Source organism: Carassius auratus, chromosome 28, assembly GCF_003368295.1.
Source record: "Carassius auratus strain Wakin chromosome 28, ASM336829v1, whole genome shotgun sequence".
NCBI classification, from domain to species: Eukaryota; Metazoa; Chordata; class Actinopteri; order Cypriniformes; family Cyprinidae; genus Carassius; species Carassius auratus.
The window spans coordinates 4,730,795-4,750,646 of NC_039270.1; the positions used below are offsets into that span (position 1 = coordinate 4,730,795).

The window sequence follows — 19,852 nt, forward strand, 5'->3', positions numbered from 1 at the left end:
CCAATCTGGCTTCAGAAGTGGACATTCAACTGAGACGGCCTTCCTCTCAGTTGTTGAAGCTCTAAGACTGGCAAGAGCAGAATCCAAATCTTCAGTACTTATCCTGCTTGATCTGTCCGCCGTTTTTGACACGGTTAACCACCAGATCCTCCTATCAATGCTACTGGTGAGAGGCATCTCAGGAACAACACTTCAATGGGTTGAGTCTTACCTATCAGATAGGTCCTTCAAAGTATCTTGGAGAGGTGAGGTGTCCAAGTCTCAGCATCTAACTACTGGGGTGCCTCAGGGCTCAGTTCTTGGACCACTTCTCTTCTCTGTCTACATGGCATCATTAGGTTCTGTCATTCAGAAACATGGCTTTTCATACCACTGCTATGCTGATGACACTCAACTCTACCTCTCATTCCATCCTGATGATCCGACGGTAGCTATTCGCATCTCAGCTTGTCTAACAGACATTTCTTCCTGGATGATGGACCATCACCTTCAACTCAACCTTGCCAAGACAGAACTGCTTGTGATTCCAGCAAACCCATCGTTCCATCACAATTTCACCATCAAGTTAGGCACATCAACCATAACTCCTTCAAAAACAGCTAGAAGCCTTGGAGTTATGATTGATGATCAGCTGACTTTCTCAGACCACATTGCTAAAACTGTCCGATCCTGCAGATTTGCTTTTGTCAACATCAAGAAGATCAAGCCCTTTCTTTTGGGAACATGCTGCACAACTCCTTGTTCAAGCTCTTGTTCTGTCCAGGCTGGACTATTGCAATGCCCTCTTGGCAGGTCTTCCAGCCAATTCTTTCAAACCTTTACAATTAATTCAGAACGCGGCAGCAAGATTAATTTTTAATGAGCCAAAATGAATACACATCACACCTCTGTTTATCAATTTGCACTGGCTTCCAATTGCTGCTCGCATAAAATTCAAGGCATTGATTTTTGCCTACAAAACTACCACTGGCTCTGCACCCATTAACCTAAATTAGTTACTTCAGACTTATGTGCCCTCTAGAAGCTTGCGTTCTGCAAGTGAACGTCGCTTGATTGTTCCATCCCAAAGAAGCACAAAGTCACTTTTACGGACTTTTAAATTAAATGTTCCCTTCTGGTGGAATGAACTCCCCAACTCAATCCGAGCAGCTGAGTCCTTAGCCATCTTCAAGAATCGGCTTAAAACACATCTCTTCCATCTTTATTTGACCCTCTAACTTTAACACTCACTATTCTAATTCTATTCTTTAAAAAACCTAACTACCTTTCTAATCTTCTTGTATTCTATATTCTTTTCATTTATTATGCAATTGTATATGTATATGTGTGTGTATGTGTAAAGACCTCTAACTAGCTTGCTCTATTCTTTTATTTTTTTATTCTGTTTTCTTTTTATTTATTATATTAGTTAAAATCCCATGCTACGTGTACTGTGTTAACCTAACTGAGACTTGTTATAGCACTTATATATCATTGCTCTTTTTGTTGTTTTTGATTGCTTCATCTGTAAGTCGCTTTGGATAAAAGCGTCTACTAAATGAATAAATGTAAATGTAAATGTAAAGCAGTCTTGCATGCCTCCCAGAGTTCATCAATATTCTTTGGTTTCGTCTTCCATGCTTCCTCTTTCATCCTACCCCACATATGCTCAATGATGTTCATGTCTGGTGACTAGGCTGGCCAATCCTGGAGCATCTTGATCTTCTTCGCCTTGAGGAAATTTGATGTGGAGATGGGAGTATGCAATGGAGGACCATCCTGCTGCAGAATTTGGCCTCTTTTATGGTTGGGAATATAAGAGGTAGCTAAGATTTCTTGGTATTTTAGACTGTTGTTGTTTCCTTCCACCCTGCAGATCTCTCTCACACCCCCATATTGGATGTAACCCCAGACCATGATTTTTCTGCCACCAAACTTCACTGTTTTCTGGGTGAATCTAGGATCCATGCGGGCTCCAGTAGATCTCCTGCAATAATTGCGGCGACTGTGGTGTAATTCAACAAAAGATTCATCTGAAAAATCCACTTTCTCTCACTTTTCCAGCGTCCATCCTTTTAGCAAACTGTGGGCCTTGGCACATGCCACACAGTTTTTCAATTGTCTTTTGTTTAGTGCTGGCTTCTGGGCACTGATTTGACCATGGAGGCCATTCCGAGACAGAATCCGACAAACCGTTCTGGTTTACACAGGGACTTCAGGTGTCCAGGTCTTATGGAGCTCTGCTGCAGTGGAAAATGGGCTGGCCTTGGATTTGAGCCAACAAACGGTCCTCTTGAGCAGTTGTCTTGCGGGGTCTGCCTGACCTAGGCTTGTAAAAAACATCTCCAGTGTCTTCAAATGTTTTTTTATCCTCTGTACTTGACGCTGAGATACATTGAAGGTGTCTGCCACATCAGCAGTGGATCTGGTCTTCAGCCTCTTGATAATCAAAACATTAGTCTCAGGGTGAATCTAAGGCATGTTTACAGAGTTCTAGTTGCAGTTGATGTGAAGGTCTAGTGTGTACGGGAGTTGTTTTTATACACACCTGAGACCTAATTGATCCATTATTAGTCACAAGTGAAGCTCAAATGACAAGGCGACAACACTTATGTCTTTGCAAAAATTGACTCAATGGGCTTTACCAAGCTGTGAATATTAGAATACTTTTTGACAGTTTCGTTTTGCACTGAAACATTATTAACAAAAGCTGTTGGGATTAAAATGAGCCATTTCTTGTAAAAAAAAAATCTCGATTAGAAATATATTTCAGCGGCACTTCAGGTCAATTTGTCCACAAGTGACAAGACTTTTGTTAGGGACTATATATATATATATATATATATATATATATATATATATATATATATATATATATATATATAATTAAATAAATGTGTATATAATATACAGCAGTCAAAATTAGAAATGGATCAAAAAAAGTGAATCAAAGTTCTCTTAAAATCTGCTTCTTAGGAATTGGGCAGCCACTTCGGACCAGACTTCTCCATACGATAGATGGATGTACTAGGGTCCCAGTTTTCTGCAGCTCGGAGCTGATGGTACTGCTGGACATCTTCTAATTGCAGGGCAAGTAAGCAAGATGTGCCTTTCATCTGCTGCAGTAAGTTTCTTTCGGTGACATTGCTGACCAGTCCTTAAATTTTTTTGTGCTTTTTCAACAGAGCTTGGACAGCACATCTGAAGCAGCGCATCCGTCTTGTGTCTTGTTGCTGCATCTTGCCGTGGTATATGTTTTTTTTAGCTGAGTTTGGCTGTTCCTCACCCAGTTCTGTTAATGTTAATATTACTGTATATATTGTGTGTATTAAAAATTTTATTTTGATGCTTTGGAAATGTTCTTATAATGTTTATGCCAATGAAACCCCTTGAATTGAATAAATTTTTGTGTGCATTTAATTTTGGAGGGAAAAGGGGACTGCTCCAATAAGGTATAATAATTTACAGTATGTGCTGTATATATTTTTCTTGTGCTTCTATGGTCATAATTACTAACATCCTAAAGTTTAGTTAAGACACATTCAGATAAATATATACACATGGACAACAAGTGAATATCAATGAATGCCAGACGCTGCTCAGTTTAAGTCGAGAAAAAATGTCAACAATGAAAAATATACAAGGCAACCAATTGCATTCAACAAAACATTTAATTAAACATTACATCCTGTGAGAGGGTAGATACATTTTCCTTGATGGTTCGTTCTTCAAAGAGACTCGCTTGACTTCCAACAAGGAAGCTGTAAGTAATGCAATAGTTACTTGAATTTTTCTTGAGAGCATTCCATTGCCACAAGCAAACCATGTTACAGGCCCCAGAGGAGACTGGGTCTTAAGTCAATCAAGCCCATTGCAGCTGGACACAACAGGGAGGGGTCAAGAAAGAGGATTTCTGTTGTTTTGGCTCTGTACCACAGTAAAGAATTTGAAATTAAATGTTTCCCTGGTCCTGTAATGAACTGGCCTCTGTCACAATAGTCCAGGAAGAGACAATAGGTGAAAATGGAGTTGTAGGAATTACAGTATTGGAAGTGAAAAGATTTGGGAGGAGAGAGGAGGTGGAGTTGGTTAGGAAGAGGTGGAAGGGTTTGATGGCACACCTTCCTGAAAACTGATCACAACATCTCACTTTTATAGATTGATTTTACTTACCATGGTTGGCTATGTGGCATTTGGATGCACCAATCGGTCCGAGAAAGGGATCCAGATGTATGGTTTCCCAAAAGATGGCGACAGGAGAAAGAAATGGTTAGCCCAAGTCAGCAGAAGCAACCTGACCATAACAAAAGATTACAACAACAGAAAACTGTGTGCAGTAAGTTATGTTTGTAATGCACATTTGGACATCTCACTTGTGGATCAAGGTTCAATGTCTAATATGTACAAGACTGCAATGAAATTGTGATTTAACAATTATGATGTAATGTCTGGAAAGTGTGTGGAAAATAACTCCATAAGCAAATCTGCAGGCACATTTTGAGGGAGAGCAATTCTCAAGGACAAAATAAGGCCATCTGATATTGAAAACTGACGCTGTTCCAACCATATTTATGCATCGCCCTGAGCCCAAGAGGCGGAAGGGTCCTGCCGTGAGAAGTACCACAGAACCTCCAGTTCATGCAGTGGCCAGTGACCACACATATTGTCCTAAAATGAACTTCGGTGTGAGTAATGTAAAGTCAAACTTTAAATAATATTTCTTACTACAATGACTAGCCTATACACTCTCAATGTAACACTAACAATGCCATATCATCATTTCAGAAGTTGAGGTAGAAAGTGAGGAAAGTGAGAGAAGGGTAAGTGAGGGAAGAGAGGATAAGGAAGAAGAACACTGTGAGAAAATTGAGAGGGACATACAAGGAGCCAGTGAGCCAGGTGCCAGTGTGCAGGGGTCAAGTGAACCAGGAGTCAGTGTGAAAGACTTGAGGGAGGAGTTGGAAAGGCAAAGAGATAAGACAAGGAGGGCAGAAGGAGCTCTAAAACAACAGGAAAAAATTCATTCTGTCCTACGGAAAAAATATGTAGTCATGGAAAATAAATTTGCTACAATTTTTTCTAAAGATCAGATAAAAGCGATCTGTATAAAGGGTAAGATGGGCATGAGATGGGGAGACACTACAGTCAAAAAGGCCATAAAACTGCATTTTGCCACCGGCTCAACAGGCTACAGACTGCTTCAAGACATGGAGATTCCTCTATATCAGAACACTGCAAAGAAGTCTGCAGCATATAAAGACTGAGCCAGGAGTGTTAGATGATGTATTAGACATGCCAAAGCTGAAGGTTGACAGCTTGACAGAGATGGAGAGGGAGTGTGTGCTGAGACTTGATGAAATTGCAATTACACCGAGTGTGGAGCTGCACTTGGGAAGTGGGAAGCTTTATGGAGACGTGACATTACCTGACCACACAGGAATGGCAATGCATGCTTGCGTTTTTATGTTGGCAGGAACAACAACACGATGGAAGCAAGTAGTGGCTTACCATTACAGTGGTAACTCCACTAATGGGGCAAACTATAAGCCTATCGTCCTCAACATTGTTGAGAAGGCAGCTTCCATAGGGCTTCATGGGATTAACATCACCACTGACATGGGCAGCCCTAATCGGGCAATGTGGAAGGCATTTGGCGTGGATCACAACAAAACATCTGTCCCACATCCTGCAAGACCAGACAGGAGGCTATACTTTATGCCAGACGTTCCACATCTTGTTAAGAACTTGAAGAGTGCCCTGGTCCGTGGACAGACGTTCACAATTCCTCCGGATATGATAGAGAAGAAGAAACTCTTCTTCAATGAAGTTTCCATTGGTCCACTGAAAGATCTGGTAGATTTTCAAGAGGGGGGTGACATTGAAAATTGCTCCAAATCTAACAATTAAAATCCTTCAACCCAGTCATTTTGAGAAGATGAAGGTGGGCCCTTCAATGAATATCTTTAGCAAGGCAACCAGTGCAGGCCTGAAATATATGGTGGAGCAGGAACAACGACCACCCACTTACCAGACCACAGCATGGTTTCTAGAGCAGGTCGACCACTGGTTTGACATCATGTCCTCTCGCCACCCAGTAATGGCATTCAGCACACACAAAATCGAGGAGTACTAAAAGGCCATCAAGTTCCTTCAGGACACCATCCAACTCTTCCGTGGGCTGAAGATTGGACGAACGGGTAGCTGGAAGCCTGTGCAAACAGGAATTGTGATGGCAACATCTTCAATTCTATCAATACAGCAAGACATGCTGGCCCACGGACACATGTTTGTGTTGACCAGCAGGTTTACCCAAGACTGTCTTGAAAACCTATTCAGCTGCATAAGACAGAGGAATCCAGTCCCAACTCCAGTAGAGTTTCAACAGGCACTGAAATCAATATCAGTTGGGCAGTTTCTTGCGACTGTGAAAACAGGAAGTTATCAGGAGGATGACAACAGCCTTTTGGCCGACTTCCTGGACACAAAGCAGTCACTTCCAAGTCCTGGCCTCAGAGTGGAGGAGCCGATGGCTCGAAGAGCTGCTCCTGACCACAAATACTGAGATCAGTGCTCTCTACCACCTTATAGGCTACATCGTGCATAAAGTGATTAAATATTCCAAGATTTGTGAGGGTTGCCAAAGTGCAATTCAGCACAATGATGACAGTCCTGAAGGAAAGCACAGTGTTTGACTGAAGCTGAAAGAGTTTAAGCCAGGTGTACTTTGTCTGCCGTCACAAGAGGCCTTCGATTTAGTCCAGCAAATTGAGGAGTTATTCCGAACTAGGACCAGTGGCTCATTTATGGATCCAAATGCCATGGATATGCTGGAGAGAGAGGGTAGGCTCTTGAACGGCAGGCTTCCTTCATGCCATGATCTGCAAAAAAAAAACAAAAAAACCAGATACATCAGGCTGAGGTTAAGAATTGCAGCAAAGCAGATCTGTGCTAATAGAAAAAAAAGCTGTCTGATGATGGTCATCTTGGAAGCAAAAGCCAGACAAAAAGGGCAAAAAGGAACCAGCAAGGCCAAGAAAGATCCAAGCCTACAACAAGCAGGCCCCCACCAAACACCTTGCTTGTTGCCATGGAGGAGTTTGGTCTGACCTTTGCTCCTTCAAATGTCCCACCACCTAGCATGACTTCAGCATCAATAGGTATGGAGGGTCTGTTTTACCTGTTTTCTGGTATCTTCTCTTATGTCTATACAAGTTTCATTGATTGTTTATGTGTTATTCATATATTAGTCCAACATATCTGATTTAGGAAATTTTGAGAAAGATGTGACTTGTTTGTGGTAACTCTGGCACTTGACAATAATTTTGACTAATTACAGACAATACTATCTTCTATCTTATACTTACAGCTTCACCATCACCCCACCAGCTTCAGCACTCCACTGTTCAATTTCAAACCAGCTTCATCATCACTCCATTGCTTACAGGAACCACAAGCTTCCCCAGCCTGGCCATTGCCCCACTCCCCACCGATAATCCATCCTGTTGAAAAACAAAACAACACACATACAGTGATGGCTTACAGTTTATGGCTTTGTAAAAATTAAATCCCACCTATTTGACAGCAGGAACTTAAATTACTGTGAGTCACTTAGGTATAAGTCTTGGTTTAGACTTGTTTTCACCTCCTAAAAGAGAGAAAAAAAGTGAAATATCGTCAAATTAAATGTCATAAAAAAATACTTAATATTTACAAAGATGTATTTTGCTTTCATGTGTATACATTCCATTACACAAACGGGACTGTTAGATTAAAGTTCAATGTGTTACCAGAGCAGCAGTGTACATGTGCTTCTTTCATCAAAAATTTTAAGAGCCATGAACATGAGCTATGCAGCTGAAATTCTTCACTGTATTCTAAACAATAACTATTAAAATCATGACTTCAGTTTTTTGGTCAAAAGTCAGTCTCAAATGGTTTAAAATGTCAGCCTCTTCAATTTAAAAACAGATTAATAATCTTTCTTTTCGCAATTATTCTTTTTATTTGCTGGGATCATCCACATTTATGCTACATATCCTATCATCACAATGCACTGTCTAACAAACGGTCTGTGTAACTTTAATTACTAAATTAACCAAAGAACAACCTTGCAAGGTACAAGTTAGCTATGTTATCTAGTTGAGCTAGTAAAAATAAATAAAAAACAAAAATTCTAGTTAAACTAGCTAAAGTTAATTGTAATCAGGTGTACTAATACAGTCGCAAACAAGTGTTAATCACTTTAACAACAAATCTAATAACCGACAAAAACATTGTATGCCAACAAACTTGAAGAAAATTTGAGTTAAATGTAGCCCATCATCAGATTATGGTAGCTAATATTAGTTAAGTGTTTGTTACCTAAGCAGCTATTAAGAGTCTACCTACCTCAGACTCCAATAAACATTAATAAAGCTGGCTATATAAAATACAACTATTATATAGATTCATGAGAGGTCAGCTAATGCGTTCAAATGTCGAAAATACAGTAATTTCATCAATTTATCAGCGAGCGTACTTCAGAAACATTGAAAATGTGTTAAGTTCAGTGCAGGAACTATCAGTGTTTGGAACTATTGGCTGCTCCACGACACACATTACTTCAGCATTCCAATGTTCCTATGGCAGTCCATGGGAGTGTCGCAACTCTGTTTTTCAACGGCTCTGGTCTGGACAGTCCTCTGGTGTTACAGTTGCAGTTTCTGGGCTTCCTCCAAACAATATATGCACAACAGCAGGGCTAAGCCCTGACAGGCATGGTCCTCCGTGAACAAAGGAGTGCCCCACCATTCTTCCTGCCATGATGAACATGTCACTTTCCACGAGAAACTGAGAGGCTGAGGGCACTAAATGGCCTGGCTGTCCATCAAAGAGATGTGTAACAGCAGTGTTTGCGGTTTAAGAAATGTACAAATTTAGACAAAGGAAAATTCCAAATACTACATACTCTGCATAGTATGTCACAGTGTCTGGGTTGTTGTTCACTGGGGTTCCACTTGATGTCCTCCTTGCTCACGGTGTCTGTCACCAGATCACTTCCTCCTCCCTTATTTGGTCACCTTCCTCCTTGTTGTGTAATTGATTGTCCCCCACCGTTCTCTTGTTCCCTCATTATCCTTCTGTCTATTTATACCCAGTCTGTCTTAGTCTGTGGGACGGAGTCCTTGTTTAATGTCAAGTGTTAATCATTGTCCGTCATTCTTGCCTTGCCTTGCCTTGCCTTGCCTTCTTGTCTTGCTTTCATGTTTATGGTGGATTTGGATTCTCTGGTTTTGACCCTGCCTGGACTGTTTACCCGATTGGATTACCCCTATTAAACTTACATACCTGCACTTGGTTCTCTCGCTTCGTTCCTGCAATGCCGAACGTGACAGAAGGACTCTGTCAACACGAGAACCAGCGGTATGTCGTTTTTCCGTTCCCCAGCCAAGATGGCAGAGAGGCGAGTCAAGTATCTGAGGTTGACCGCCCTCCGCCAAGAGGGCAATGAAGTGGGTGCCCTGGCTCAGGTGTTCTGGTCCCTGGCCGAGGGCCGAGGGCCGAGGGCATGGGCTATAACGATGCGGCCCTTAAGGACTATTTTAATGATGGGCTGGATGATCCAGTGTCTCAGGATGAGATGGCACAATTAGAGACACTGGAATTCTGGGAATTCGTGCGCTACCCGCAGCATCGGTGTCGGTGGGATGCCCCAGCCACTCCTGTCTCTTCCGGCGGGGTGGTCGTCAGCCCAGCGCCACAGCCCAAGATGGCCGCCAGCCCAGCGCCACAGCCCAAGATGGCCACGAGCCTAGCGCCACAGCACAAGATGACTGTCAGTCCAGCGCCACAGTACAAGATGGTACCCGATGCAGAGGCGGTGCCCGATGCTGTTCCGGATGCCGAGGCAGTGCCCGATGCCGTGGCCGAGGTGGTGCCCGAGGTCGTTCCCGATGCAGTGACCAAGGTGGTGCCCGAGGCTGTTCCAGAGGCCGAGGCGGTGCCCGAGGCTGTTCCAGAGGCCGAGGTGGTGCCCAATGCTGTTCCAGAGGCCGAGGCGGCGCCCGATGCTGTACCGGAGGCCGAGGCGGTTCCGGAGGCCGAAGCGGTGACCGAGGCCGTTCCTGATGTGGTGCCCGAGACCGCTCCCGAGGCCGTTACCGAGGCGGTGCCTGAGGCCATTCTCAATGCAGTGTCCAAGGCCGCTCCCGATGCCTTGACCAAGGCGGTGCCCGAGACCGTTCCAGAGACAGTGCCCGAAGCCAAGGCGCCTCAGGTCTTCACAGACAGTCCAGAGTCGGGTCAGGTTCTGGTGGACCCTCCGGAGCCAAGTCAAGTCACTGGGTGGTCTGCTGCTCCATCCTGGGGGACTCCGGCCTCAACCACGGGGGCGTGTGGGTCATCTGCTCCGCCCTGGGGGACTCCGACGTCGACCACGAGGACGTGGTGGTCGTCTGCTCCGCCCTGGGGGACTCTGGCGGTGACCACGAGGACGTGGTGGTCTTCCGCTCCGCCCTGGAGGGCTCTGGCTCTGACCACACGGATATGGTGGTCATCTGCTCCGCCCTGGGGGACTCTGGCGGTGACCACAAGGACGTGGTGGTCATCTGCTCTGCCCTGGGGGACTCTGGCGGTGACCACAAGGCCGTGGCAGTCTTCCACTCTGCCCTGGAGGACTCTGGCTTCATGGCCGTGGTGGTCTTCCGCTCCACCCTGGAGGTCGCTGGCTTTGACCACACGGCTGTGGTGGTCCTCTGCTCCGCCCTGGTGGGCGCTTCAACATGCCCTTCTTGGACTTCAGTCTGGTGTTCTTGGTTTCTGTTTTGGTGCTGTCTGTTCCCCCCAGTTAGTCTTGCCCTCCATCCCTCCCCCTGAACCTCCTCCGTTCCTCCTCCCTCCTGGTTCTCCCTGTTTTATGTTACATTTCTGGTGTCTATTCCCCATGTTTTTCTTTTTCGGCCCTCCGTCCCTCCCCCTGAGCCTCCACCTGTCCGCCTCCCTCCTGGTCTCTTTGTTGTGTCTTGTCTTGGAGCGTCTGGGAGCCGCTCCGTAGTGGGGGGGTACTGTCACAGTGTCTGGGTTGTTGTTCACTGGGGTTCCACTAGATGTCCTCTTTGCTCACGGTGTCTGTCACCAGATCACTTCCTCCTCCCTTATTTGTCACCTTGTTGTGTAATTGATTGTCCCCCACCGTTCTCTTGTTCCCTCATTATCCTTCTGTTTATTTATACCCAGTCTGTCTTAGTCTGTGGGACGGAGTCCTTGTTTAATGTCAAGTGTTAATCATTGTCCGTCATTCTTGCCTTGCCTTGCCTTGTCTTCTTGTCTTGCTTTTATGTTTATGTTGGATTTGGATTCTCTGGTTTTGACCCTGCCTGGACTGTTTACCCGATTGGATTACCCCTATTAAACTTACATACCTGCACTTGGTTCTCTCGCTTCGTTCCTGCAACGCCGAACGTGACATAGTAGGCATTATATTACATATTCTTTAAACCTTAGAAGTATCAGGTTACAGCAAAAAAAAAAAAAAAAGATATAAAATGATAACAGAATTACAATATGTTTAAAAGAAAAAAAATTAAACGAGACTTAAATAACAAAATATTTGCTAATGACAAGTCAGCTTACACATAGCTACAGTCAACATACCAAAGTTGAAGCAAAACCCAGACTTTAGCTTGTTCATGCAAGCTGAGAGGAAAAATAGACTCAGACCCTCTCCAATGGCTGCATCACCTATAACACAATGGAGGGTTTGATATAGTAAAAGGGAAAAGCAATAATCAAGGAAGGCTTAACTACTTTGACATGAATTTGAAGCTACTTTCAAGTCTACAATTCAAGGGTTGTGCCATTCCACATTCGGCTTCTTATAGAAGCAGAGGAGCGCAGCGTCTTGTTCAGCAGGGCTCATTCTAATATCCATGCTGAGAAGTAGGGGATTCTTACTTTCGTGATGGCTAAGAATAGAATCCCGAAACAGAGACATGGCCTTGGTAGGGTCTTATACCGTGAGCCACTCTATTAAGAGATAAAATGAAAATGTTACCAATAATATGACTTTGGATATGTAACTTATGGAAAGAGAATTTCTGCAATTACATATTCTAAAAATCAGACATTAAACTTAAGCACTATTCGGACAGGACTAGTTTTCTAAACTACGTTTGAGTTTCGATTCTTACCACCTGACGTCTGTGATTTTCATGTACCAATTCAGATGGAACTAACATCTCCATGTTTTTTACAGAGGTGGGAGGGTCTGATTTGTGCATCTGGGCGTCACAGAGATCACGCGCTCTGTATGCGTGCATTGCATTCATTCAGAAACATCTAAGAGCATCTACGGTAATTCACGTTGGCCAAAATAAACAAGGAAACGCGTTGTGAAACAAAATATCACCGGCAATCACAGACATTCGCATTCGGACGGGATTAGTTTTCTCAGAGGATCACTGAGTTTGCTGAAAAACGGTAGGTAATTTGCTCTGGAATTATCACAGAGGTTGTGTGAGAAAAACACAGACGTGGCAGATTCGGACGGGATTTAAATCACCAAATACGTCTGTGAAGCGCAGATTTCTCTAACGACCCCCTGTAAAACTAGTCCCGTCCGAATAGGGCTTTAATTATATTAAATATAAACTACTAAAAGCAGTACAATACCGTAATAATGGTCAGATGGTCAGATAAGATGTAGGTTATGCCATGTGGCATGCCACTTTTGACTGCATTGCATCACCACAGTTTACCCTCCCTAACATTATTGTCCTGCTGCTTACCCTGAATAGGACCTACCATCTGTAACTTTTTCACTACTGGACGGTCCAGGCTGCTTGCTCTTCAACAGTACTCCTATCCAACACCTGATACATTCCTTCAGACCACATTCACAACACAATGTTAACCCTTAAAGACCTAGAACATTTTTGGGGCGCCTGACACACCTGCACTTTTCTTTGTTTTTCAAACCTATTCTAGCAGTCAGCATCAAGTGCCATATACCATTTTAAACAGGAGGACTTACAGTTTAAGTTTAACTAATTTTAAGTCTCAATTTTACTTTTGTTTTCCCAAAGAATGAATAAAATTACAGAATTTTAAGAAAAATGCAAGCAACAGTTGGGTGTTTTTTACTGTGTACTCAAACAGAAACTCCTAAAGTTTGGATATTTTTCTTTAGAAAGTTGTGTCTGGGTGTTTTACACTTCCAAATAAAATTTTGTTTAGATATACCATTCCCCAAGCAAATTATAACCATTTATTACAATATTGTTATCTTCTTTTTAAGTAAAAAAAAAACAGGCCTATTTCGAAAACTAACAATAGAGATGTGTCCAAAAACATTTTAATGAGTAAAGAAAATGGTAAGAGTGTTATTTGATAACAAAACCAAACAAAACAAGTTTTTTTTCTTCTTCTGAGAAATATATTTTCAATCTGAGTATGAACAATAAACACAAAATATGCAGCATATAGTAAAAACAATTGCACAAACTGTCTTACTGCACTGCAAAAACAGAAAATGATTCACAAACTTCACAAAACGAGTGAGAAATATTCAGAGTGCAACGGAAAAATACTGCAAACTACCTTATTGAACTAAATACTTATATAATTATTTAATCATTTATCATCATAGGCTATTATAATTTATTGGTCCACTGCCTGTATTCTGCATCAGCATCGATTTTACTAGGACATCGCCTAGTGACCCACTGTAGAAATTCCAGTGCTTTATCAGATATGTACCACTGTTTCATCCTTGGTTTTGATTTGTTTTATGTCAAATTTCTCTGTCGTGTTTTTTTTTGTGCTTTTTCAGAGAGTTTTCTCATGCAAATGTGTTAGTTTGTGTTTGTATCCATGCACTCAGGACAGATTTCACTTTCACTTTGTGTTCATTCATATTTTAAAAGCAATATGTTAAGTAGTAGTTCAAGTGACTACTTATTGGTTGAATATGGTACAGTTTGAACCAATCTGTGCTCGGGGGTGGGACTACGCGTCAACATTTCTGTTTGGCTCAGAGGAACGAAAGCATTCATTTCTTCTGACGAATCAATGTTGTCAAAATGCGATGATGTAATCACGTGCACTACGGCGCCTCTGAATATCCAACTGAGATACATAAGATATCTCCGAAATGTGGAGAATCTCTGCTTTACATCACTTTTTAAAGCATTCAGATTGGATTAGCGGTTCAATAGTTACTAAATATTAAAAAAACAACAGTTATTTTTAGCCGCGGGCGGCTGTCTCGGTCTTTGAGGACAAGTACATACAAATAAACTGAATTACAGTATATAATGTACCTTTTACCACACGAAGCAGCATGTACTTCAATAAAGTCAGCGGTAAAAAATTTTCAAATGGGACAGGGCTCCTGAGCTGGTGCTGAGAAAATGGAGTTACCAAAGATAAAAGATTAACTTCAGCAAGAACCACTAAATTTAGTCATAGCTTTGTATCTTTCAACAAAACCATTTGCCCTTATCAAAAATTGTGCTATTAGGCCTTCCATATTGAATGTCAAATCTATTGAAAATGCTACTATTTTTTACATTGTCTCTCACCTTGCTCACTGTTATCCTCCACATTATCCATGTTGTCTTCATCATTGTCAACATCAATGATGTTGCAAGACTTCAAGTGTTCCATCAGGAGCTGCAGTGAAATGGCTGCTCCACACTTTTGGCACATTTCCTTGGGCATGTCACTGAATACTTCATTACTTAGTTGCAAAGGAGTAGTGTTAAGTTCGTCTTGAATTGTAGCAATGTAAAGAGGAGATTTACCCCCCTGGCTTGCAGCCTTTACGATCTTGCCAGTATGATCAGGTGCCACTGGGAAAGCCTTCGCGAACCCCATCCTCCAATAGAAAACATGAACATGGAAAAAATTCGAAAAATACTTTACATACGATATAAACCGTTTACACACACACACAAAGTTGTGCATACCTGCTGCTTTGTAAATCATCCAGCCTCCAGTGACAGCCTCCAATTGAGGAAAGACACCTTTGAGTGTCTCACATAACTGTAAGCAAAACAGATACACAGAACATTCATAATATCCATGTATCCTTAGAAAGGATGCTGAACTGTTGAATTGAAGGATAATTGTACTAGAACATCTTGAATAAATGCATTTTAGCTTCTTAGAAATCAGAATTAAAACCTGTGCCAAAGGATTTTGATTTTAAAATACATTAAATGCAGACTATGTTAAAGTTATGATTTACCCAAAAGTTTAAATTTAGTCATTATGTAAGTTGTTATCTGACCATTATAAATGTGATGACTACTACTTCATACAGTTTATAGTTCTTTGTGTAACTACTAAGAAGCTTTCTTCCAAACAGATTTCTTTCCAAATGAGAAAAGGATGTCAGTCAACTTGCCTGGTAAAGAAAAGGTTAATAATAATAAAATGGTTGCCAGTCTTGGTTGACATCTCAAAAAGGAATCGGGTAGGACTAATTAACAGATTTCTTCATGGTCATAGTACAACTAGCACAATTATTACATCTATGGAATCTGCTTACCTGCCATGTGTTGTGCTCTCATCTAAATAAACAGTCCTGCGGCCCAGTTCTGCCTGTAAGTGGACTAGTTGGTCTTGTTCTTTTGGGGGTTTTTCATATTGTTTTGGCAAAAGGTGGAAAGCAACTTCTACTGGTTTAGGCCTTTTAGCAGGAACAAGATTCACTGCCAGAAAACGCCTCTTCCCTTTTCCCTTAGTGAACATACATGGAAACGACCTGTAGGAGATAGCACAGTCTGTTAAAACAATACTATCAAACCATGAGTTTTTATAAGATTAAATTAATCCAGAGAATATAATGTTGAACCTTGTCAATTCCATCTGAATAAAAAGGTCTTAGTGGCTGATTGCCTGACCTCTCATTTTGGCCTATTTGCCTCCGTTCCCTGCAGTATAGTAACCAAAAATAATAATTTATCACAGATTAGAAAAATATCCATGTGAACAGCTTTAAAAATTTATTTTAAACACAACCGTATATCCTGACTGCTGCTGCAATAAGGAAATTAAGTGCCTGGCTGATCGTAACAGCTCAGCATGACTGGAACCCTGTCAACACAAATATCATACAGAAAATACAAAATAACATCACAAGAGAGTTAAGTTTTAAACCCACTGACCAAAAGATTGATGTTAAAGCTAAAGTGTAATCGGTAGCACTTTATTTGGTTGCACTTTATTTTACAGTACGTGTACTCACATGACTTATAGTGTACTTACAGTGTATTTATCTAAGAAAGTTCTGGTAATACAAGGTAACTACATGGGGTAGGGTTAGGGGTAGGTTCAGGGTTAGTACCTAGTTATTACATAGTTATTGTAATTACTATAATAAGTACATAGTATGTACACGAGGAACAGGACTGTTAAATAAAGTGCTACCCTTTATTTTACAGTCCTGTTCCTTATGTACTTACTATGTACTTATTATAGTAATTACAATAACTATGTAATAACTAGATACTAACCCTGAACCTGAACCTGAAATGTGTGGTTGTCTGTGTGTTTCGTGACTGACGCGCTGCAAGCAGAGAGCTGTACATCTCATTTATGTTTGCCTTCAATGTTCTTTAGAGCATTTTCAGTACATTCGTAAGGCAGACGCAAGTGCCGTCATGTACCAAAGCTTTATCAACAAAACGAACAGTTCAAAAACATAATACATAAAAGTGCAGAGAGTAATGTTATGCATTTGCCGCCTTCTTCTGTGCTGTTGTTACCAAGCAACGGGGTAAACAGCTGCTGGCTTGATGATGCAAGCAAAAAAAAATGACTCAAATATTATAATATGAACACAGTCCAGCGGGGGCAGGGGGAAGCAAGTGGACCAGGCAAGTGAACCAAGTGTGAAAGCACCCTAAAATAAAGTGCAACCATGTAATCTGCATAGACTGTAACGTTACATTATACTGTATGTTTTGACTCTTTTAACCGTATCCATCTACATTGATGGCTTCCAGTCTGTGAGCTTCTACCATTGAATTTTTTAGTTTTTGTTGTTTAAAAAAAAAAAAACATTTGGCGTCAAATCAAATGTTTTATTGTCAAGATTCATCTCATAGCTGTTGGCTTGGTTCCAGGCTTAAACCTTTTTATAAACGTTAATGTAGCTTTCAGCCAAAAAGTGGGTGGCCACCATTGAGCTCTAAAGTTATTTTGCTAGCTATAACGTGTTGTAATGGTGGAACAGTACACAGAAGTCACGGTTTGGGTCATACCTCGGTTCAGACATCACAGTTTGGTACGAGTTTGGTACAATGGAGAAAAAAGCTAATCAAAAATGCAGAAGGCAATTTTTTTTCATTGGCATAGAACCAGTTTATTTGGAGTGCATTGACAATTGTTTTATATAATTAGTTTTTTCTTTCATTAATAAAAAGACAAAAAGACCTTGAAATATGTTTGGTAATTGTACCTGAATGAATTTTAAATTTATTTGCTACATTTCAGATCAATATATTTGTTTTCCTTAAAATTTGTATTAACACTAACTTTATTCTCATCTTAATTATAAAACATTTATTTCTGTATAAAATAATACTACCATTAAAAACATTTGTGCTGTTTGAGGACAAGAAATGAAAACCAATGCAAAATGATGAATGTCTAAAAAGACACCAACAGACTGTTTTTAAATGGGGTTGGATAAATATTTTTTGCTTTTAAACAGTGCGTTTGTGTGTGTGTGTGTGTGTGTGTGTGTGTGTGTGTGTGTGTGTGTGTGTGTGAGAGAGAGAGAGAGAGAGAGAGATTTTGGTTTTGTGACAGTTGTAGGTTACAGTTTGACAAGAGTTTATAGTTTGACAAAAGCACAATGTTGTGTCTTATTGCGAGTCTACACAATTATAAGTAAACACTTTGCAGTTTGAATGATGTCCTGTATGAACAAAATGGCACAGTATGTTTTTATTTTTCCACTGTTTGATCACTGTTTGATCTCTCACTCTCTCTCACACACACAACACACACACCATATTCCAGCATTGCAATCTTGACGTCTGTTCATTATATACGCCAGTTTTATTTATTATAAATTCATGCACCGAATGTGAATACATGTCCCATAGCATGTTGCCTAGCTATGGAAGGCCAATATACACGTGAAATACACGTGAAGTACGAATTAAAAATCAGTTTCAATGAGTCAATGTCATTGGCTGCTGAGGACTTGGGTCAAACCATTTCTGTGAGATTAGAGGGGTGTACCATTCATAGACAGGCAACTTCCAATTAACATGCTATAGATCAGTTTATTCAGCCTTATTTTTTGTCTTCTTTTCTTTTCCTTTTTTGTATAGCCTATAGAAATAATATATTTTAAGTTTCAGTTTTATGAAAAACGTATTTTTTAACACTCATGCCTTTTTTGGGGCGCCTGACACACCTGCACTTTTCTTTGTTTTTCAAACCTATTCTAGCAGTCAGCATCAAGTGCCATATACCATTTTAAACAGGAGGACTTACAGTTTAAGTTTAACTAATTTTAAGTCTCAATTTTACTTTTGTTTTCCCAAAGAATGAATGAAATTACAGAATTTTAAGAAAAATGCAAGCAACAGTTGGGTGTTTTTTACTGTGTACTCAAACAGAAACTCCTAAAGTTTGGATATTTTTCTTTAGAAAGTTGTGTCTGGGTGTTTTACACTTCCAAATAAAATTTTGTTTAGATATACCATTCCCCAAGCAAATTATAACCATTTATTACAATATTGTTATCTTCTTTTTAAGTAAAAAAAAAACAGGCCTATTTCGAAAACTAACAATAGAGATGTGTCCAAAAACATTTTAATGAGTAAAGAAAATGGTAAGAGTGTTATTTGATAACAAAACCAAACAAAACAAGTTTTTTTCTTCTTCTGAGAAATATATTTTCAATCTGAGTATGAACAATAAACACAAAATATGCAGCATATAGTAAAAACAATTGCACAAACTGTCTTACTGCACTGCAAAAACAGAAAATGATTCACAAACTTCACAAAACGAGTGACAAATATTCAGAGTGCAACGGAAAAATACTGCAAACTACCTTATTGAACTAAATACTTATATAATTATTTAATCATTTATCATCATAGGCTATTATAATTTATTGGTCCACTGCCTGTATTCTGCGTCAGCATCGATTTTACTAGGACATCGCCTAGTGACCCACTGTAGAAATTCCAGTGCTTTATCAGATATGTACCACTGTTTCATCCTTGGTTTTGATTTGTTTTATGTCAAATTTCTCTGTCGTGTTTTTTTTTTGTGCTTCTTCAGAGAGTTTTCTCATGCAAATGTGTTAGTTTGTGTTTGTATCCATGCACTCAGGACAGATTTCACTTTCACTTTGTGTTCATTCATATTTTAAAAGCAATATGTTAAGTAGTAGTTCAAGTGACTACTTATTGGTTGAATATGGTACAGTTTGAACCAATCTGTGCTCGGGGGTGGGACTACGCGTCAACATTTCTGTTTGGCTCAGAGGAACGAAAGCATTCATTTCTTCTGACGAATCAATGTTGTCAAAATGCGATGACGTAATCACGTGCACTACGGCGCCTCTGAATATCCAAATGAGATACATAAGATATCTCCGAAATGTGAAGAATCTCTGCTTTACATCACTTTTTAAAGCATTCAGATTGGATTACCGCGGTTCAATAGTTACTAAATATTAAAAAAACAACAGTTATTTTTAGCCGCGGGCGGCTGTCTCAATCTTTGAGGACAAGTACATACAAATAAAACTGAATTACAGTATATAATGTACCTTTCACCACACGAAGCAGCATGTACTTCAATAAAGTCAGCGGTAAACATTTTTCAAATGGGACAGGGCTCCTGAGCTGGTGTTGAGAAA

At 40.6% G+C, this 19,852-nt stretch overlaps 1 long non-coding RNA gene across 1 annotated transcript; it reads left to right on the plus strand.

The window, feature by feature from the left end:
* Positions 1-2,918: 2,918 nt before the first annotated feature.
* Positions 2,919-3,325, plus strand: LOC113047535 (uncharacterized). Its single transcript, XR_003276294.1, has 2 exons — positions 2,919-3,073; positions 3,165-3,325. It is a non-coding gene; the product is annotated as an uncharacterized LOC113047535 (long non-coding RNA).
* Positions 3,326-19,852: the final 16,527 nt, after the last annotated feature.